Genomic DNA, 23015 nt, shown 5'->3' with positions numbered 1-23015 from the left:
TATCCACTAGGCTACTTAACGGAGATTCTGCAGAATCCTGGTCCTGGCCTTCATAGGGCTCACAGTATAGTGAAAGTCGATACTGAAAAAAAATCATGGCAGGTGTGGTAAGTGCCACAAAAGAGGAAGTAGAGGATGCTATGGGAGATCATGACCAGTGATCTAACGTAGTCCTGTCCAGGGAAGCATTTCAGATGAGGGCTGGAGGGGCAGTAGAAGTTAGCCAGGCAAAGAGAGGAGGTATTCTAGTTACTGTGGGTGCATATCAATTCCCCCAAATCTTATTGGCATTTATTATGATCGCAAGTTCCCTGTGTCAGGAGTTCAGACAAGGCACCATAGGATGGCCTGTCTCTACACCGGTGTCTGGGGCTTCAGTTGGAAGACTTAAAGGCTGAGGCCTGTAATCACCTAAAAGTTTGATTACTCACTTGTCTGGTGGTGGATGCAGGCTATAGGCCAGAGGCCTCAGCTCCCCTCCACATGGGCCTCATCAAGTGGTCTCTCCACATGGGCCAGTTTGGGCTTCCTCAGGTTCCAAGGGCAAACATCCCAAGAAAGAGAGCCAGGCAAAGGCAACACCATCTTTTATGATCCAACTTCAGAAGTCACTCAGCGTCACTTCTACTATGTTTTATTTGTTGAAGCGGTCAAAAAAATCCCACTCCACTTCAAGGGAAGGGGAAATAGACTCCCATTTCTTGATGGGGGATGGCAAAGTTCTAGAAGAGCATGTGGGACAAGAAATATTGCTATGGACGTTTTTGAAAAACACAGTCTGCCCCGGTGGGAAGAGTGCTTCACTTGAGAGAATCCTTGAACAAAAATCTTCCGGTGGGAGGGGCTTCCCTGGTGGTGCAGTGGTTGGGAGTCCGCCTGCCAATGCTAGGGGACACGGGTTTGTGCCCCGGTCCGGGAGGATCCCGCGTGCCGCGGCCTATGGGCCTGCGTGTCCGGAGCCTGTGCTCTGCAACGGGAGAGGCCGCAGCGGTGAGAGGCCCGTGTACAGCAAAAAAAAAAAAAAAAAAAAAAAATCTTCCGGTGGGAGAAGGCAGAGTCCATCTGAGGACAAAAAAAGCCTGGCATGTAGCCAAGAGAAGGAAGCTAGTATGAGGTCTAAGCGGTCAAAAACCAAACTCCTCATCCTTGCCCTTGAGGAGTTTGTCATCTTAACAGCCATAGTGCCTCCCTTCTGTTTAGTGCTTTAAAATCAACAAAGCAGCACCTCAGTTATTTCCTCATTTGTTTCAATCAACCATCCTGTGAGGGATATATTATTAGCCCTATTGTACAGATGGAGAAACTAAGCATCAGTTGAGGTGAAGTGGAAGGCAACACAGGAGGGTCAGGGATACTCAGTGATTTTAGTTGACACATGGATAAACATTTTAGATGTTAGTAGCTAACATCCATTTTCATAGAAAAATATGTCTAAGACATCAAACTCATCATTTCACTGATATAGCTTGGGACAAATTAAAGAAGGGAATTGATTTAAAGTGGATTTAAGGGAAACTTTTAAATGAATAACAGTATAGAAGGTTTGTGAATATGGTAATAACGATAAAGATGGAAGGTAAATGAGGAGAGTTTGAGAAATACCAGCAAAGGAGTAGGTGTGTTGGATCTGTCTGGAGTCAGATCAAATCCTGGCCAACTCCAAGAGCAAAAAAAAAAAAGTCCCAAGAGAGAGCCGGGTAAATTATGCAGCGTCCCTGTGCCTCAGTTTTCTCATTTTAAAAATGAAAATAATCATATGACTTCTCTTCATAAGAATGTCATGAAGAGTAAATTAGTTAATATTTGTAAAGTGCTTAGAAGAATTCCTGGCATTTAGTAAGTGCTATATGAGTAATTATTAAATAACTAAATTAAATCAACTTATTTAAGCATAAAAGGGAATGTATTGGCTCTTGTAACCAAAGAGTTCTTTGGTGTCTGTTTGTCTTCAGTCTGGATCCAGGGGCTCAAAGTGTATCATTGGTTCTCTCTCTCGCTCACTCCCTCTCTCTCTTTCTCCCTCTCCCTCCCTTACTCCTCCCTCTTGCTCCACATCTCAGCTCTACTGTGCTCTGTCTTGACTCATCTCCGGATGACCTCCCACCCAGTTTTGGCAAGGTAACCACCGGCAGCTCCAGGGTTAGAGGAGCCTGACATAGCTAACAGCTACCAGTCCAGAGGAAAGAGCCACCTCCTTTCCGCTGCTGTAGGAAAAGCCCCTTTATTAGTTCTGACTGGTCCTCCTTGGGTCACATGACCACACCTCAACTGATCACTGTGGCCCATAGGGAGGACTACTTGGGCCAGTTTAATTACAAATGCAGCCCTGACCCCAAGAGATGGAGCGAGTTTCCCCAAAACCTTGGACTAAATGTGTGGGAGGGGTGGTTCTCTAAGGAAAATCCAGTGTTCTTCAGAGAAGAGAAGGGATTAGATACTGGAAGGGCAAACAAGCAAACAAAAACTCTTCCATACTAAGTTAGCTTGTAAATTAAAGTTGCCAGGCTTCAGTTTCCATGTATGTCAAATGAGTACAATATAAGACACTGCCCACTGGGAATTCCCTGGCAGTCCAGTGGTTAGGACTCAGCACTTTCACTGCCGAGCTTGGGTTCAATCCCTGGTCGGGGAACTAAGATCCCACAAGCCTCGCAGCACAGCAATTAAAAAAAAAAAAAAAAAAAAATTCCCTCAGAATAAAGTCATGGTAAGGATTAAACGACATAAACGTTTAATAAAGCTTAGCACCATACTAGTCATACAGTAAGCACTGAATAAATATTAGTTATTATTAATAATACCCATGTCACAGAGTTAGTAATGATAGAGCTGGGAATTACACCTATATTTTCTGATTTTAAAGGCTACTGATCTTTATACATTTCAATCAGTTTTTTATAACAGCAAACCCTCTTATCTCTGTAGTATTTTACAGTATACAAAGAGACTTCACTTACATTTTTCTTACTTGATCGTCACAATAACCTGTTTGCCCTGTACAGATGTTTCATAGTTGGAGAACTGGAAGCTTGAAGAACAACACATCACTCCATTCACTTCCTCAGCAAATATTAAGTGTACACCACGTTCTGTTGAGAGGGACCTCTCCTAATGCTCCAGCTTTCTTCTGTATTTACAATGAAGAGAAGTGTTTTTCAAGTTGTAGCTATTATCCATTAGTGGGTCATGAAATCAATTTAGTGAACTGTTACCAGCATTTTAATTTTTAAAGTGAAATAGAAAACACTGAGCGCATCCCAAAGAGTGAGCCAGAGTTTGTGAAACTCTCATTCAATTACACATCTGCATATATATGTGGATAATGGACTATGATGAAAAGTGGAGTTTCCTCTGTGAGACCTTGTTTAAAAAGTTTGAAAGCCATTGACCAACAGAGGATCTCAAACTTTTTGATCCTAGGACTCCTTTACAACCTTAAAAATTATTGAGAACCTCAGAAAAATCTTGTTTTTGTAGGTTATATCTATTGATATTTACCATATTAGAAAATAAAACTGAGAAAAATATAAATCACAGGAACACACAGTGGAAAAGGCAGGTAAATTTTTTGCACTGTTATGGATATTGTTTTGAATTTGCAGACCCCATGAAAGGGTCATGAGGACTGGTCTACAAGATATATGTTTAAATGTTTCTGCCAAATTCTAACTCACCCTTTCCAAAACACACTCATTGTTTAATCAATAGATCTTCCCAGGGTGACTGTTTAGTCATTGGCACTACTCTCTTTTAGTGATCCAGGATTCAAACTAAAGATTCCGGTTTTTTGGGGTTTGTTGTTGTTTTTTGTTTGTTTGTTCTTGCCATGCCTCGTGGCTTGTGGGATTTTAGTTCCCGGACCAGACATCAAACCCCGGTTCTCGACAGTGAAAGCGTGGTGTCCTAACCATTGGACCACCAGGGAGTTCCTTAAGGATTCTGTTTGAGCTCTGTTTTCTTCATCCATCAGACATCTACCTCTCTTCTCTCTTCCAGGTGAACCTGGAATTATTATTTGGGAGGTAGTGTAATGATTAAGATCACAGGTTGCAGTTACACAGACCTTGCTGTAGAACTTCGGGCAAGTTACTCACGCATGTGCAAAATTCAGAATTACTAAAAGATAGAGAATAAAAAGTAAACCTCCTTCCCTCCCCTGTCCCAGAGCCATCTTCTCCCTCACCTTGGAGGTAGCCACTGCTTGAATATCAGCTCTCAGAGTTTCTAATTTCATGTCATCCCTTAATTTTTCTGTCTGTCAAATTCCAGGCTCACCTTGAACCCCTCCTTGACACTCCCCCAACAAAACAAAATTGGAAGGAGCTTTCCTGTTGGCAAACTCTGCATAAACCTCTACAAACTTACCAAATGTATTGCTTTGAACATAGACACATTTATCTTTCTCACTGTATTTTGAGTGAATAGAACAATCCCTTTTGCCTTTGTAAGCCTGATGTCTACCCAGTTCAATGCTTAATGCAGTATGAGTGTTCAGTGAATCTCTGATGACTTAGTGTATTTCCCCTGATCAAGAATTTTCAAAGACTCCGCAGTGCCTGTGGGGATGTAGGCTAACCTCCTCATATGGACTTTCCGATTTTCTCCATTAGATCTCGATTTCCCAATCCAAACTTGTCCCCTAGGAAATGTGGCTGTAGCCAAGATAGTCTCCTAATTAGAGCGAGTCTGTCCTACTGCCAGGGCTTTGTTTGTGCTGTTGACCATCAGCTGAAATTCTGAAATCAAATATATATTTTCTAGGAACAAGAAATATATCTAGGGCTTCCCTGGTGGCACAGTGGTTGGGAATCCTCCTGCCAATGCACGGGACATGGGTTCGGGCCCTGGCCCAGGAAGATCCCACATGCCGTGGAGCAACTAAGCCCATGTGCCACAACTACTGAGCCTGCACTCTGGAGCCCACAAGCCATAACTACTGAAGCCCGTGCACCTAGAGCCCATGCTCCGCAACAAGAGAAGCCACCAAAATGAGAGGCCTGTGCACTGCAATGAAGAGTAGCCCCCGCTGGCTGCAACTATAGAGGGCCCGTGTGCAGCAACGAAGACCCAATACACCCAAAAATAAATAAATAAAATAAATTAATTAATTAAAAAAAAAGAAATATATCTATTTACTTACTCAATATGTAAATGTTTAATATTTCTCACAAGAAATTGTCTCGTTTGGAAAGTTGCATGGTATCAGTCTTATTGCAGCATTGTTTAAAAACAGCAAAAGTATTCCCCTCCTGGGAGAAAACCATGATCTGAAAGGATGCCAATGTTTATTGCATCGCTGTTTACAATAGACAAGGCATGGAAGCACCCTAAATGTCCATCAACAGATGAATGGGTAAAGAAAATGTACATATATACAGTGGAATATTACTCAGCCATTAAAAAGAATGAAATAATGCCATTTTCAGCAACATGGATGGACCTGGAGATTATCACACTAAGTGAAGTAAGTCAGACAAAGACAAATATCATGTGATATCACTTATAAGTGGAATCTAAAAAAAATGATATAAATGAACTTATTTACAAAACAGACTCACAGACATAGAAAACAAACTTATGGTTACCAAAGGGGAAAGGTGGGAGGGAGGGATAAATTGGGAGTTTGGGACTGACATATACACACTACTATATTTAAAATTGATAACCAACAAGGACCTACTATTAGCACATGGAACTCAGCTCAATATTTTGTAATAACCTAAATGGGAAAAGAATTTGAAAAAGAATAGGTACATGCATATGTATAACTGAATCACTTTGCTGTACACCTGAAAGTAACACAACATTGTAAATCAACTATAGTCCAATATAACATAAAAAATTTTTTAAAGAATTTTTAAAAATTTAAAAAAACAGCAAAAGACTTTGTAAATACCCTAAATGTTTATCAATATAGGAATGGTTACTCAGTGACATACTATACAGCTGTTAAATGAGCTAGATCTAGATATGTTAATCTGAATAAATTTTAGATAGAATCTTACTGCATGCCAGGTTTCTTTCTACAGCGTTATGTTCCTGACGTTCATCTAGGTTGTTGCTTATGGCAGTAGTTTGCTCCTTCTCCTTGCTATATAGTATTCCACTGTATGAATACATACAATTTACTATTGATGACTGGGTTGTTTCCATTTTTCCATTGCTATGATTTTGTTGGCTGTTATGAATATTCTTGAGCATAACTTATGCACATATGTTCACAATCCACCCAGAGTGGAGGATGTGCATGTATGTTCAGCTTTACTCAATACTGTCAAATCGATTTCCAGAGTGGTTGTACCATTTTACATTCCTACCAATAATGAATAAACTTTCCAGCTGATTCACACCCTCACCAAAACTTGGTAATGTTGGGAATTCCCTGGCTGTCCAGTGGTTAGGACTCCGCCCTTCCACTGCAGGGGGCATGGGTTTGATCCCTGGTTCGGAACTAAGATCCCACAAGCAGTGTGGTGCAGCAAAAAATAAATAAATAAAATAAAATAAAATTTGTTAAGAAGTAAAAAACCTTGGTAATGTCAGTATTTTAAGTTTTAACCATTTTTGTGGGTAAGTAGTGAGAGCTCATGAAGTTTTTATTTTCATTTCCCTGATGACTGAGGTTCAGCAACTTTTCATGTTTAATGGTCATGTGAGTTTTCTCTTTCAGTATGCGTCTCTTCAACCATCTTGTTTTTTGTTTTTTTTTTAACTATGCCACATGGCTTGTGGTCCCTGCTGTGGAAGCGCAGAGTCCTAACCACTGGACCTCCAGGGTAGTCCCACATCTTGTCTATTTTTACCTTACCCATTATTTTAAAGGTCATCTGTCCTTTCTTATTAGTTTATAATAATTTTTTATATATCTGAACCAAGCCCTTTTCATTTATATATGTTGCATATATCTTCTCCCTCTTTGTAGTTTGCCATTTAATTTTAGTAGTATGTGACTTTGCCCATGCTTCCCCACCTTTGTCAGCATCAAAATGCAATTTGAAAAAAACACAAACTTTTGTCCAAAGGTATCTCATTGTTATTTTTAATAAATGGACTTTATTTTTTAGAGCAGTTTTAGGTTTATAGAAAATTGAGCAGATAGTACAGAGAGGCCCATAAACCCCATTAACATCCCCCCCATTCGCCTATTATTAACATCTTGCATTAGTGTAGTACATTTGTTACAAATGAACCAATATTGATACATTAACTAAAGCCCATAGTTTACATAAGATGCATTCTTTGTGTTGTATAGCAATAGGGGTTTTGATAAATACATAATGTCAGATTTCCCTGGTGACGCAGTGGCTAAGAATCTGCCTGCCAATGCAGGGGACAAGGGTTCGAGTCCTGGTCCTGGAAGATCCCACATGCCACGGAGCAACTAAGCCCGCTGGCCACAACTACCGAGCCTGCGCTCTAGAGCCTGCGAGCCACAACTACTGAAGCCTGTGCGCCTAGAGACTGTGCTCCACAACGAGAGAAGCCACCACAATGAGAAGACCGTGCACCGCAACAAAGAGTAGCCCCCACAACTAGAGAAACCCCACGTGCAGCAACAAAGACCCAATGCAGCCAAAAATAAATAAATTACATTTAAAAAATACATAATGTCATATATCCACCTTTACAGTATCATATAGAATGGTTTCACTGCTCTACAAACCCTATTTCATCCCTCCCTTCCTCCTTCCTCCTCAAATTCCTGCTAACAACTGATCTTTTTATTGTTGCTGTAGTTTTGCTTCTTTTAGCATATCATATAGTTGGAATCATATAATATGTAGCCTGGCTTCTTTCACTAAGTAATATGCATTTAAGTTTCCTTCATGTATTTTTGTGGCTTGATAGTTCCTTTCTTTTATCACTGAGTAATATTCCATTGTACGGATTTACCACAGCTTGTTTATCCACTCACCTGTTGTATTTATTTACTTATTTTTTTAATAAATTTATTTATTTTTGGCTGCGTTGAGTCTTCGTTGTGGTGCACAGGCTTCTCATTGTGGTGGCTTCTCTTGTTGTGGAGCACAGTCTCTAGGTGCACAGGCTTCAGTAGTTGTGGCTCGCGGGCTCTAGAGCGCAGGCTCGGTAGTTGTGGCACATGGGTTTAGGTGCTCCGCGGCATGTGGGATCTTCCCAGACCAAGGCTTGAACCCCTGTCCCCTGCATTGGCAGGTGGATTCTTAACCACTGTACCACCAGGGAAGTTCCTTTACTCACCTTTTGAAGGACATCTTAGTTACTTCTAGTTCTTGGCAATTATGAATTACATTGCTGTAAATATCTGTGTGCAGGTTTTTGTGTGGACATACGTTTTCAACTCATTTAGGTGAATACCTAGGAGTACAGTCACAGGATCATATGGTAAGACAGTTTAGCTTTGTAAGAAACCACCAGACTGTCTTCCAAAGTGGCTGTGCCATTTTACATTCCCATCAACAATGAATGAGAGTTACTGTTGCTCCATCCATATCCTTACCAGCATTTGGTACTGTTAGTTTTTTGGATTTTAGCCATTCTAATAGGTACGTAGCGGTATCTTGTTGTTTTAAGTTGCATTTATCTAATAACATCTAATTATTACTTGAGCATCTTTTCATATACTTCTTTGATACCTATATATCTTCCTTGGCAAGATGTCCATGTCTTTGTCCTTTTTTTTTTTGGTGGGGGGGTATGCGGGCCTCTCACTGTTGTGGCCTCTCCCGTTGCGGAGCACAGGCTCCGGACGCGCAGGCTCAGCGGCCATGGCTCACGGGCCCAGCCGCTCGGCGGCATGTGGGATCTTCCCGGACCGGGGCACGAAGCCGCATCCCCTGCATCGGCAGGCAGACTTTCAACCACTGCGCCACCAGGGAAGCCCTCTTTGTCCATTTTTAAATTGGGTTGTTTGTTTTCTTATTGTTGAGTTTTAAGAGATCATTGTATATTTTGAATACAAGTCCATTACCTGATATGTTTTGCAAATATTTTTCCCCAGTCTGTGGCTTATCTTTTTATCCTCAAGTGTCTTTGTAGAGCAGATTTTGTTGTTGTTTTTTAATTTTTTGTCCGCACCATGCAGCATGTGGGATCTTGGTTCCCCTATCAGGGTTCGAACCAGTGCCCCCTGCAGTGGGAGCATGGAGTCTTAACCACTGGACTGCCAGGGAAGTCCCCAGACGGTTTTTGGTTTTTTTTTAAGTTTTTATTTTTTTGATGTGGACCATTTTTAAAGTCTTTATCGAATTTGTTACAATATTGCTTCTGTTTTATGTTTTGGGTTTTTTGGCCCCAAGGCACGTGGGATCTTAGCTCCCCGACCAGGGATCTAACCTGCACCCCCTGCATTGGAAGGTGAAATCTTAACCACTGGACTGCCAGGGAAGTCCCACCAGATGTTTTTTGGTTTTTTGGGGTTTTTTTTTTTGCGGTATGCGGGCCTCTCACTGCTGTGGCCTCTCCTGCTGCGGAGCACAGGCTCCGGACGCACAGGCTCAGCGGCCATAGCTCACGGGCCTAGCCCCTCCGCGGCATGTGGGATCCTCCCAGACCGGGACACGAACCCGTATCCCCTGCGTCGGCAGGCGGACTCTCAACCACTGCGCCACCAGGGAAACCCACACCAGATGGTTTTAATGAAGTCCAGGTTACCAATTTTTTCTTTCATGGATCTGAAAACTCATCACCCAATTCAGGGTCACCTAAATTTTCTCCTTTGTTATCTTCTAGAAGTTTTATAGTTTCATGTTTTATATTTAGGCCTATGATCCATTATAAGTTAATATTTATGAAAGATGTAAGGGCAGTGTCTAGATTTTTTTTTTATGTGGATGTCCAGCTATTCCAGCAAGATATATTGAAAATATTACCTTTTCTCCATTGAATAGTCTTTACTCCTTTGTCAACGATCAGTCGACTATATTTGTGCAGGTCTATTTCTGAGTTCTCTATTCTGTTCCATTGATCTATTTGTCTCTTCTTTCATTAATACCACACTCTTTTGATTATTGTAGCTTTATAATAAATCTTGAAGTTTGGTAGCATCAATCCTCTGATTCATTGGAGTTAAAAATTTTTTTTTACTTTTTACATTTACATTTTATTTCTTTTAGTTGAAGTATAATTGACTTATATTATATTAGTTTTAGGTGTACAATTTAGTAATTAAATATTTTCATACATTACAAAATGATCACCACTTTTGGTGTTTAAAATTTGAATTTCATAATTTCAATGTATTCCACATGTATACAGTTAAGTTCAACTTGAAACTCTTGTCAAGTAGATGGTGGCATTTCATATACTCTATTTACAGAGGCATAAAGAGCCTAAGTAACCTGTTCATCCAACAGGTCACACAGCCTTGGCTTTTCAGTGCCTGGGTGCACTAACCTGCTCCCTGGGGGGAAAAACCTTCTCTACTCTCTACAAGGTTAACAACTACTCCTCGTTATACATTAAAACACTGGAATTCTATTTGATCTGTCTTTTGTGAGTTTGATTAGCAAAAGTCATCGCCCTAATTTTGACTGATACCAGGCACCCTGGCACCACTGAGAGTCTAACTGTATAGAACTGGGCTTGGCCCCTGGACTCTGAATTCTGCCCAAAACTATCACCTTGAAAGTTTCTACAGCAGATTCTCCTGGCTGACTAGCCCAAAATCCATTCATTAATCTCTTTTTCTTTGCCTCTTCTTGCAATACAGAGGCTGGACATGCTAAATAATTGTCTTCTGGAATTTTCCAAACCTACCTTGTAGGTAGTCATAAGACATAGTTCTGGCAAGTGAGATATAAGCAGAAATCTTTTGGGAGCTTCTAAAAAGCTTTTGCTTTTTTAATAAAAGACAGTCAGTGCTGTTTCCTTTTCCCCTATTCCTCTTGCCTTGAACATAGATATGATGCTTGGTGCTGCAGCAGCCATTTTGTTACTACATTGAAAAACTAAAACCGAGGATGCTGGAGCGGAAAAAATAGAAATAAATTATGTTGAACAGCTGAACTAATTACAACAGTCACCTACCTCAGGACTTCTTGTTATGTGAGAAAACTCGACTTCATGTGTTAAAGCCACTGCTGGTCAAGTTATTTATTACTGGCTGCTAAAACAGTCTCAATCAATCTGCTAACTATTCTTGTGGGGCCATCATTGCCTGTACATTTCTTTTGGATGCTTCTTTTGGAAATGTCATAGGATTCTTTGACATAGTCTCTTGAATGTCCCCTTTAGTGGCAATCTCTGTCCCTTTTTTGGCTGGATTAGAAAAAAATGGAGATATCTCATTTAGGAAAGTGGGGACATGAGAGCTGTATTCATTATCTAAAGCTTTTTTAAGAACAAAAGAGATCATTTTGACGGTCACTCCTGCTCTTACCAAATTGACCCAAGCCTTTACAATTTACACAAGTATCACCTCATTTAATACACAAAATCTATGTTGCCACAGAGAACAGAATTGAGACAAGTAAGTGGAAGTAAGAACTTTATTACAAAGAAAAACTTTCTAATGATCAGAATAATGCAAACAAGGAAATGTGTTGCCCTGTGAGAGGGAGAATTGCTCTCCTGGGAAGGGCTGAGCAGAAAGTTGAGGATGCTGAGCAGGGAAGCAGATTAGGGCTCTCTTGACTCTAAGATTCAGACACAAACTTGGGGCATAAGATTGGCTAATTCTTTCTTAGTCTAGCTAAGCAGGGTTTTAAAGAAGGAACAGAAGATCAATAAGATAAATGGGAGAAGAATGATTCCAAGTGGAAGGAATAGTTTGAACACAGGTGCAGTGTGCTCAAGACGACTTGGGATAGTCTTTTTTTTTTTTTTTTTTTTTGACTACATTGGGTCTTCATTGCTGCGTGCGGGCTTTCTCGAGTTGCGGCAAACAGGTTACTCTTCGTTGCGATCCGTGGGCTTCTCATTGCGGTGGCTTCTTTTGTTGCAGAGCATGGGCTCTAGGCATGCTGGCTTCAGTAGTTGTGGCACACGGGCTCAGTAGTTGTGGCTCACGGGCTTAGTTGCTCCTTGGCATGTGGGATCTTCCCGGACCAGGGCTCAAACCCGTGTCCCCTGTATTGGAAGGCAGATTCCCTAAGAGTCGGGATACTCTTGATGAACCAGTTGGACAGGAGTGGACAGTTTGGGCCCTTGAGGATTTGTGACTTTAGGCAAGTCACCAGACTGTTCTAAACCAGTTTTCTCTTTGGTAAAATGAAGGGACTAACTAAAATCAGTTGGTCTCAACTTTTCTCACAGTGAACTAGAGTGTACTCCCAAAGGCTTTGCGACCACAAGTCCTAAAGAAAATACAGTGAGGGAATACATTTTAAAAAATTATTTAATTACAAACTACTTCAAACCTTCCAAAAAGTATGATAATAATATAACCACGAAGATAAAAGATGATGTTTAATATTTTGCTATGTTTACTATTGATCTCTTTTTAAAGAACTATGTTACCACTATAACTAAAACCCCATCACTCATCTCTTTTTTCTCAGAGGTAACCACTTTCCCAAATTGCTATGTGCTTTTCCCATTTAAGTTTTTGTACTTTTATTTCATATAAAAGCATTTATAATATGTGGTATTTTTCTGTTGTTTTACATCAATATCATACTGAATAGATCATTTTTCAACTTCCTTTTTTCCACTTCTTATTATGTTTTTAAGATTTATCTATCTTGATAGCATGTAAATCACTGAATTGGTTGTGTAGTACTTCATGGTACAAACAAACCACAATTCACCCATCCATTCCCCTACAGAGGACAGTTGGGTTGTTCTGACTCTTTTTGCTATTGTGACAAGAGTTGGAAGACATACCCTTGCCCATGTTTTCTTGTGCACATGGGCAACAATTCCTCTAAAATATCAGGAGTTAAGTTTCTGGGTTGTAAAACATGAGCATCTTCGATTTCAGCTCGAATATACCCCCTTCTGTCCAGGAGTCCAATCAGGAGGTGAAAATAGTGGGGTCAGTGAGTACCTCTGCAGAGCTCATCAGCTGGAGCATCAACTGATGCTTTTAGGAGAGGGGGGGGAAAAAAGCTGCATTCACTGCCACAAGACTTATTTGAATAATCTTTGTCTACTTCCGAAACCCAAATCAGAGAATATTAGAATTGGTCATTTAATAAAATATCTATATAATACAATAATTTCTTCTAGAGTGTCCTGGACAGATGATTATACATCCTATACATGAACACTACCAAAGACAGAGAGCTCAAAACTTCCCAAGTAGCTCAGCTTTAATGGTTAGAAAGTTCTCTCTTGAACTGATCTGAAAACACCTATGGCTGGGAGGGAGTCTCATTCTGAATTAAACCCCTTGTGATTCTCTGTTTCTTCTATGTAAAACGAGAGTAAGAATAATACTTATCTCATAAGGTAGCGGTGAGAATCAAATAAGTTAGTGTGTGTTTGAATGTATATATGTGTGTGTACACAGAAAAATGCATATATATACACATATATGTATGCATATACATACGTGTACATAGATATATGTATATGCATGTATACATATGCAATATATAAACATGTCATATATACATATATATTCATAGATGTAGAAAAGAAAAAGAGTACATGAGAGAACAAGTGAGCTCCTTGTAGAAAATAATAACTAATAGATGTAGCTATTATTAATATTCTTCTTCTTGCTGTCATCCACTCTCTACCAACAAAATTTCTTTCTGACAACAAATACTTACTGAGTGTCTGCTATGTGCCAAAGACTGTGCTAAGAGTCACAGAAACATCAACCACACTTCCCTGTCGGTATTTCTAAGATCATCTGTGATATTGCCAGCATAGAACAAAGGTTTAAAATGGGGATTCTGGATTCAAATAATCTGGGTTTTAATCCCAACTGTACTAGCTATGTGATTTGTGAGAGTATTGCTTAATTCACTGATAAGCACTTATCTCCCATGGTAAATGTTCAATAAATGTTAGCAATTATTCGGTTGAATTGACCCAATATTTCAGCCTGAACCTGGGGAGCCATGGATAGATGATCTCAAAGCTTTCTTCCAGTCCCAAAGTTTATAGTTTTTTAAATTTGGTGGAACATATATCTGTAGGAGAGAGATCAGGAGAAATAAACCATAACATTTTTAGGAGAAACGCATTTCACAAAGCTGAATTTACAAGTGTAGGCCCTAACTCCTCCAAATGGGGAGAAATCACACGTAGGGAGCTTACACACAATTCAACTCTTTTTTTTTTTTAAAATAAGATTGTGTTTTGTTTTCTTTATAAATTTACTTATTTATTTTTGGCTGCATTGGGTCTTCGTTGCTGCCTGTGGGGATCACTCTTTGTTGCGGTGCATGGGCTTCTTATTGCGGTGGCTTCTCTTGTTGTGGAACACAGGCTCTAGGCGTATGAGCTTCAGTAGTTGTGGCACACGGGCTTAGTTGCTCCGTGGCATGTGGGATCTTCCCTGACCAGGGATTGAACCCGTGTCCCCTGCACTGGCAGACAGATTCTTAACCACTGTGCCACCAGGAAAGTCCCACTAATTCAACTCTTGATGTAAGCAGAAGCAGGAAAAAACAAGCAACTCATGGAGTGATAAACATGGGACAAACACTATAAATGCTAAGTATGTGTATACAGTTCTTCCTGAGGGTAGGTGCTGCCTGGTTCTCACTGGAGGGACAGGTAATGTTCAAAAGCTCAGACTCTAGGGCTACCCTGGTGGCGCAGTGGTTGGGAGTCCGCCTACCGATGCAGGGGACACGGGTTCGTGCCCCGGTCCAGTCCGGGAAGATCCCACATGTCGCGGAGCGGCTAGGCCCGTGAGCCATGGCCGCTGAGCCTGCGCGTCCGAAGCCTGCGTGTCCGGCCCCCGTACCGCAAAAAAAAAAAAAAAAGCTCAGACCCTAGAGTCAGACAGATGTGGGTTTGAATCTCAAATTGGTTCCTTATCAGCTATGTGACCCTGGGCAAGTTGCTTTTTAATTCTTTTATGCCTCAGCTTCCTCTACAGCAAAAATAGACATAGTAATATTAGAGTACCTATCTAAGGAACTGTACTCAGTACAGTGCTGACATAGTAAGTACACGCTCAACAAAAGCAAATTATGATTATCTGACGGATGACACCCTGTGGGTGAGCGACAAGTTTCCATTCTCAAAAGATGACCATGTCTTCCTTTTCTGACTCAAGGCTCCTCATGGGTGGGGCCTGGTCTCTACCTACAGAAGTTAGGCATGATAACTCCCTTGTGACCTTGGGAACTTCCTTAGAGAGGAATTGTTTCCTGCATCAGACTTGGGACTGCACAAGGCTGGAACGGCCTCTCTTTTTCAGAGGTGGGACCAGCAGTCTCAGATGGAACTTTCTCCCAACAAACTGAGTGTTCCCAGAGTGTGTGTGTGGCTGGCTCCCCTCCAGGCCACCGGTGTAGACTGATTATCTTTTATGCTCTTCCTTCAGGCCGGGAAGCCAAGAGTGAGGAATGTACCACTTCAGCAGCCCCCCAGAGCAGGAAGAAGTAAGGTGAGACTTGGCTCTGGGGTGACCCTGGGGCCCCAGCCTGAAGAGTCCCCCAATTAAGGGGCTCTGAGGGAGTCTTGAGGAGGCTCTTAGGAGACTGTGTCGGGCTCTGGGGGCAATGGGTGAGGGGAGTGTCCCAGAAGCGACAGGAGGGAGCATTTTACGCTCATATAGGGTGGAAGGTGCGTCCGGGTAACTAATGGCAACTGGGCGGGGTGAGCCCGCGTTGCGGGAGCTCTTCGACGGAGAAAAACTACGACTCCCAGGTTGCTCCAGGCTTAGCCCGGCTTTTCCGCCCGCCCACTGGCTGCCGGTCTGGCGAGCAGCGAAGCGGATTGGCCGCGGCCATGCGGGGCTCCCCAACTAGCAGGTTAGTAGGCGCCACCGGCAGCAGACGTTGACCAGGAGCGGGGGGTGGAGGGGCCCCTGATCGCCATTCTGGAAACGGCCGGGCGCTGTCTCTGTAGCGTAGCCGCTGGCTGTGAGGCGCGGGGCGGGGGCGGAGACTGCGTGGCGCAGGCGCGGTGCTGGGCTTCTCCTGGGTCCCCAGACAGCTGGAGGAGATAAACAGAGGAGGAGGAGGGAGGGGAGTGCGTGTGTGAGAGCGCGCGAGGGAGTGTGAGTGTGTGTGAGCGCGGGTGTGAGGCGGTGCGCAGGGGCGGGCGGAGGCGCTGTCCGGCCCCGGCCAGGCGCCAGGCGGGGAGCATGGGAAGGGGCTAGAGCTGCCCGGGCCCTCCAGCCCCCTCCCCGGGATCCGCGCCCCCCCTCCGGGGAGAGGGGCCGGGCCCCCCGGACGGACATGGGCTCCTGAAGTTGCGCCGCCACCGGTCCTGGGAAGAGGCCTGACAGGTACGGGTAGCCGCCGCCCCCTGCTCTCCGCGGGCGCCGAGGCGAGGACCGGCTCCGGCAGCCTCGGCACACGGGCCGCCAGCTCTGGGCCGGCCCCAGCCCTGCCGGCCCGGGGGCCTGGACCCGTACGCCTGAGGGTTCCGGGGTGTCCCGAGAAGGGGCAGGCCTCGCCGGGTCGGAGGGCAGAGTGGGCCGGGGGCGGGGTGGGGACGGAGGGCTGGCAGGGACGTGGAGGGAAGGCTCTGGGAGTTTGGGGAGGCTCTTCCGAGGGAGAGGTGGAAGTCGTCCCATCACGGGACTTTTTTGCGGAGTTTTTGTTTGACATCTGATCTGGCGCGGGTCTCAGGAAGAAGGGGGCAGGTGGAAGTGTCGGGAGGGCAACGTTGACCTGACCTGCTCTCTCTTAGTTTCCATCTGTGTGTGTGTGTGTGTCCGTCCCCGTGTCCAGTCCAGGCTTCTGGCAGCCGCAGATGCCTTCAGTGGCCCATCCTGGCACCAAACTGAACTCTGCCGAGGTGTTTCCACCAGGCGACTGTAGCGCCCGTACAAAGGGCCTTTACTTGGGAACTGGCTATTCAGTACCCACTTCAAAGGGCAAATGGGAAGTGTGGAGTAGGAGAGAGACTGCGACCCAGCAGGATCCAATTCTCGTTGCTGAAAGCTGCAGTGAGACGCCCCCTTGCCAGCCAGGTTGAATTCGCATAGTGCCCTCTGGCTCTCTCTTCTGCAGGTGTACTACTAGGGTCTCTAGAAAAGAGGCATCGGGATTTATGACTAATGTCTAACAACCTAATTTGACTATTTCCTCCAAAGGCCTTTCCTTCTATGACTTTCTTTAACTTCCTGATGTAGTGGTAAAGCAACTTTAAAAAGTTTTCCTCTCAAGTTAGTGAGTTTAAAAGCATGGTAGGGTGGATGTAGCTTCCCCATTCTTCCCAAAGATGGGGTAGATGATCAGGGCAAAGTGGCAGTTAAGTCTTCCCTTTTAATAAAGCCTGAAACAGTTTTGAGAAGAAGATTATTATTCTGAGGTCACCTCCTGACTCAAAGGCATTATGAAATCCCCACCTAGGGCACAGGTATGCCCCGTGGCCTCACTAAGCTTTTCTGTACATTGCAGTCCTCCTTGAGTGGCCAGTCTGTGTTCACTAAGTTGAAGGAACTACTAAAGGATATTTTTGGTTTGAATTCTGGCTGCTGCTTCTTTGTAATTATATTTTTAAAGGGATTGAATTGAATCTTGGCTATTGAGCATAGTGATAACCAGATCCTCTATCACAGGCCAAGGAGTAATTAGTAGGGCTCCTTTGGGCCGAGTCTAAGACTAACAATGGATTTTTTCATTGCAGTTTGTTGTATTTCATCGGCAGGTGGGAAACAACCTTTTCTGCCATAGTTTGTGATCATGCTGCTTAATTCTGGAGTCCAGCTGTCCTTCCCTCTTAACCTCTTTGGGGACACTTACGTTCAGGTCACATCCCACTTTGTAGAAGCAGTGCTTTGGGTCAACTCTGAAGAGTAACTGAACAACAATTCATATTTCTGCCTGGGACTCCTTCCCTTGGGGTCACTGAAGGAAAGAGAATATGTGTAGTGATTGTGGTGATGGTGTTAACATTGATGATTTGCCAGTTTTGTGTTTTAAAGTTGTGAAACAGCTGACAGTTTTTCTAGCTGGTAAGAACTCATGGGACATCCTATGGAGGGTATTTTCACGCATGTGGGCTTCAGAATCTGGAAGGATACAACTGAAGAAGCCCTCTGCTAAAATCTGTGGCTCTTGAGGGGCCAACTGCTGGGAAGACCCAAAAGTGTGACTTTAATTATTCTTCAATTATTTTTATTTTTCTTCTCTCCTTTTTGAATTAAGGCGTATAGCCCACGTGTGCAGTCCTGGGTCTCAGAGAGGGAGTCATAGACAACGTGTAATGTGGTGATACTTAACCTTTTCATTTGGGCCACTGGTTTAATGATCCATTCTGTTTCCTTTCTTCTTTTATCCTCACCTTTCCAGATTCTCCACTGCATCTTTGGGCTGCCAAACCCATATAATTCTTAGGCTGTGCTTTCTTCTCAGCTGTCTAATAAGCTCTTCAAAAACCCAAGCCCTGACAATTGCCATCAGAAACCAGTCCCTTGGTGTTATGTTTAATTCTGGCTAATTTACTTTGAGGGATATTTACTAACTGGAATACATCCTAAAAAGTGACTGACATTTATTGAGGGCCTGGTATATGTCACGCTCTGTGCTAGGTAGTGTTCTTACTTTATCTAATTTAACCTTCATGACTACCGTGTGAAGTGAAAGTTTTTCCTATTATACATATGAAGACACAGGTTCAGAGAGGTAAAATAACTTGCTTAAGGTCACACAGCTAGTAAGTGAAAGGATCAGAATTCAGACCCAGGTCTGTCTCCTCAGGGACTGTGACACTTGAGCAAGGGCTGAAAGGACCAAAACTAAGAGCCTGGGGGAACACATACTTGAAGAACTGTCTTTGGAAAAGGAGCTGGACTTTCTCTGTGTGATTCTGCAAGGCAGCACTAGGATCAAAGGATGGAAATTCCAAGAGGGTAGATGTTGGCTTGACAGGAGAGAATTTGGCTTTCTAAAAACACAATGGGCTGCCTTGTGGGGGAGTGAGTTACCCATCATTGGAGGTATTCAAGCAGAGGCTTTGCCACTTCTTATCAAGGATATGGTAGAGTAGTTCATACTTATGTAGTTAAATTGGACTGAGTTTTTTTTTCAGTATTTTAAACTCTGTTATTATATCAAATTCCTGTCATTTTGATCTGTAAAAATCTAATATGTATTGAATACTTACTTTGTGCCTGGCACTTGCTGAACACTTTTCCTACAATATTTCATTTAATCTTCAGAAGTCCCCTGAGGTAAGTATTATCACTATTTCCACTTTACAAATGAGGAAACTGAGGGTCCAGAAAGTTGAAAAATATGCTGGAGGTTACACAGCTAGTAGTAGTAGGGCTGATATTTGAACCTATGTCTGCACCTTCTTAGCTGTGTAACCTAGAGTAAAGCACATGTTCTCTCTGAGCTATACTTTCGTCATATGTGAAATGAGCACCTACATTACAGTGGGTATATAAGGACTAAATGATGTAATACATGCTTTTCACTAGATCTCATCTTTTGCCCCCAAGAGCCTGGGTTTGGGGGTAAAGGGCTGCCACTTTGGTTTCTTCAGGTTGAATTCAGGCCTGACTGAAACCCTGAGAGTCCTGGGGTTCATTCTTGGTGCTATTAGTAACAGCTGCTGACTCCACAAAGGGCTTTGTGGCATTAGTAACTAATACCTTAAAAACTTGAGGCCTGAATAAGAGGAGTATTCAGCCAACAGGTTGGAGTATTGGAGGCAGTGTCAGAAGCTGTGTGGAAAGAAAATTCTCACCCTATTGTAGAATCAGATTCAGGGATCACTGTTTGCATTTTTATATTTAATGTCTTATTTTAGGGTGAACAAGGTCACAACTGCTAGAGCTGTGACAGAGCGGGATGCCAAGAATAATAACCCTTAATCCTCCCTGTAGCCATCTGGGGAGGTATTAACCCCATTTTCTTGGGGAAGGGAGCAGAGCAGGATCAGTCCTTGCCCAGGTAGCTATCTACAAGCTCTCTAGAGACAGTGTTAGGGTCAGGACCTTGGTAAAATTTTGTCCTTGTTCATAACCCCCAGATTCTGTTTTCAGAAAGCATAAAACTGTGCTTATTCCTGAACCTTTTAGAGAGCCTTTATCAGAATGGGAGGCAGGCGTTTCTGGTCAGGGAGCTTCATCAGTTGAGGCCTGAGTGTTTGGGTGCCAGTGGCTTACCTGGTTCCCTCTTGAGTCAGACATCTGGATGTAACACAGCTGCAAATGAATCAGAAAGGAAGCATTTCCAAATTGACTGGCTTAGTTTTCCTTGACCTTTCTGCTAGGAGTAAAGTTAGGGGGCAAAACTTAAAAGGCTCCCCTGTGAAAAGGTACTTTGAGTTGTGGCAGGATTTGGAAAGATGCAAGTTAAAGGCAAAATGCAAGACTGTGGATGCTCTTGAATACAATGAGAAAGGCTAGCATTATCAGAATATGCTTCCATTTCTCTTTCTGTTCCCTTCCATTACCTTAAGGTAGTTGTGGCCCTAGGAGAAGGCAGATAAATTATCTATGATCACTGAAAAGCAAAGCTCTGAAAACATCAGGAAAATTTTTCACAAAACCCAAATCGTGATACAGAACCATACAGGCAGAGAAGACATCCAGGTGAGTTTTCATCCAGAGCCTCCCACAAGTGAAGCATTTCTTAGGATGGCCTTCCACAGAGAAAGCTTCAGTCAGCCCCATATGGAATCATTTAAGCCAGGAGCCTCAAAGATGGCAGAGAACTTTTCCAAAGATGCTTTGCCGATGGGCTTGTCCTACCATCCACACCTTTCTCAGATGATGTCCTTGTGCCAACTTAGTCCATGACCCTGAAATGCAATCTTTAAATTTGTGTTTAAGACCAGCAGAGTCAAGGTGATTTTGATTCCTTAGCCTAACCCTAAGAAACGGTAAGAGACAAAGTTTCTATTGGGGAAGACTGCTTGGATGTGGTCTGATTAAAGATAATAGTAGTAACTCTTTTTTAGTGGCCAACAGCCTGGGTCCTGGAGTTAAGCTATCTAGTTTGACTCTTCATTTAATTACTGTAACTTTGGGCAAGTTAACTTCTCCATGCCTCAGATCCTTCATCTATAAAATGAGGATAATAGTAGTACCTGTCTCACAGGGCTGTTATGAGGAGTCTGTCAGATAACACTTGTAAAATGTTTAGAATGTTCAATAAATATTATTACTATGCTCAGTGTCAGGCATTTTACATATGTGGCTCTTCCATTCCTCATCAGTCTGTGAAGGTAGGCTTTATCATCCCTGGTTTTTTTTTTTTTTTCGGTACAAGGGCCTCTCACTGTTGTGGCCTCTCCCGTTGCGGAGCACAGGCTCCGGATGCGCAGGCTCAGTGGCCATGGCTCAGGGGCCCAGCCACTCCGCGGCATGTGGGATTTTCCCGGACCAGGGCACGAACCCATGTCCCCTGCATCGGCAGGTGGACTCTCAACCACTGCGCCACCAGGGAAGCCCAATCCCTGTTTTTCTTTTAATTAATTAATTAATTTATTTATTTTTGGCTGCTCCAGGTCTTAGTTGTGGCGTGCGAGATCTTCGTTGCAGCATGTTTAGTTGAGGCATGCGGGATCTTTAGTTCTGGCATGCAGACTCTTAGTTGAGGCATACATGTGGGATCTAGTTCCCCGACCAGGGATCAAACCTGGGCCCCCTGCATTGGCAGCATGGAGTCTTACCCACTGGACCACCAGGGAAGTCCCATCATCTCTGTTTCATAGATTGGAAAACTGAGGTTTAGAAATGCTGTCACACAGAAAGTAGGTGGCAGAACTGGATTGAACTTTAGGTCTGTCGGACTCCACAGCCCAACTCTTTTTATTTTATTATACTAGTTCCAATTACCTTTATGCATTGGAAGTGCTTTTTTTTTTTTCCTATAGGATTGCTTCAGTAGGAAAACCATCGCAAATAGAGTGAAAGGAAACTTGCATACATCTTTTGCATAATTCAGAATGTTGAAAGGGGGTCAGCTGTCACTCAATGGGAGCACCTCCCTGCAGTGGTAGGCAGCAAGTCCAGAGGAAAGAGAATACAGATGACTTGGGTTCCATCTCCACTCTACTGCTACCTAGCAATGTGTCCTTAGAATTATGGGATAAGGGCATTGGAACGGGTTTTGCAGCTCATCTCAGAGTCTACCTCTCATTTTACAGATGGGTAAATAGGCTGAGGGAATGAAATGTCATACTCAGAGTCACACAGCCAGTTAGAGGCAGATCTTGGCCTGGAGCACAAGACCCTAATCCCGGTTTAGTGCTTCTTCCTCAGTACCACATAGCATTGTGCTTCAGTTCTCCTCTGTTAAATGGGGATGATAATAACTTTCTAGCTTCCTCACAAGATTGTTGTGAGGTTCAAATGAAAAGCATGAACAAAAGCATTCTGATAGGTATAAAATACTGTTTGTATGCAAGGTAGTCATGCTGTTATTCATTCAGCAAGTATTTATTGGTACCTGGTAAGCCCACATCACTCCTTGGGGACCCAGGAGGATCAATAGGTGAATCAGATAAAGAGCTGGCCCTCAGGATGCTTTTAGTCTTTTAAGGAAGAGAAGCCACATAAATAACTACTGTTCAAGTTAGGAGACAGATGAAGGAAAGGGTGAGAACTAAATTTTCTTTTCATAAGTTGTCATTTTGAGGTAGAGAAAAGAAGAAAGTGTTTTGGGACTTTTCCTCCTTTACAATTGAGATATAATTTACTTACCATAAAACCTACCCTCTTAATGTGTGCAAATCTGCGCTTTTTAATATATTCACAAAGTTGTGCAACCATCACCAATATCTAATTCTGGAACATTTTCATCACCCCCCAAAAGAAACCCATACCCTTTAGCTATCACTGCCTACCCCCAATCATCCCATCTTCTCCCTCAACACTAGACAACCACTAATCTACTTTCTGTCTCTATAGCTTTTTCTATTCTTGACATTTCATATAAATGGATTCATACAATATGTGGCCTTTTGGGACTGGCTTCTTTCCCTTAACACAGTGTTTT

The 23015-nt window shown here is 42.9% G+C and overlaps 1 protein-coding gene across 6 annotated transcripts in view; it reads left to right on the top strand.

Moving 5' to 3' along the window:
- The first annotated feature begins 15471 nt into the window (after nucleotides 1-15471).
- The window catches only part of WDTC1 (WD and tetratricopeptide repeats 1), a 73034-nt gene continuing 65490 nt past the window's right edge, over nucleotides 15472-23015 (top strand). For 2 of the 6 annotated variants that reach the window (XM_027109551.1, XM_027109549.1), the window contains exon 1: nucleotides 15910-16339. The gene's annotated coding sequence lies outside the window, so the exon portion shown is untranslated. Of the gene's footprint in view, nucleotides 15494-15909; nucleotides 16340-20472; nucleotides 20606-23015 lie in introns of those variants that run through there. The other 4 variants (XM_027109548.1, XM_027109550.1, XM_027109546.1 and 1 more) reach the window with 4 other exon arrangements.

Source organism: Aethalodelphis obliquidens, unplaced genomic scaffold, assembly GCF_003676395.1.
Source record: "Aethalodelphis obliquidens isolate GAN/ISIS:26980383/991018 unplaced genomic scaffold, ASM367639v1 scaffold9, whole genome shotgun sequence".
In the NCBI taxonomy this organism is placed as follows: Eukaryota; Metazoa; Chordata; class Mammalia; order Artiodactyla; family Delphinidae; genus Aethalodelphis; species Aethalodelphis obliquidens.
Note: the sequence above shows the minus strand (reverse complement) of the source record. Positions and strands in the feature narration are given on the sequence as shown.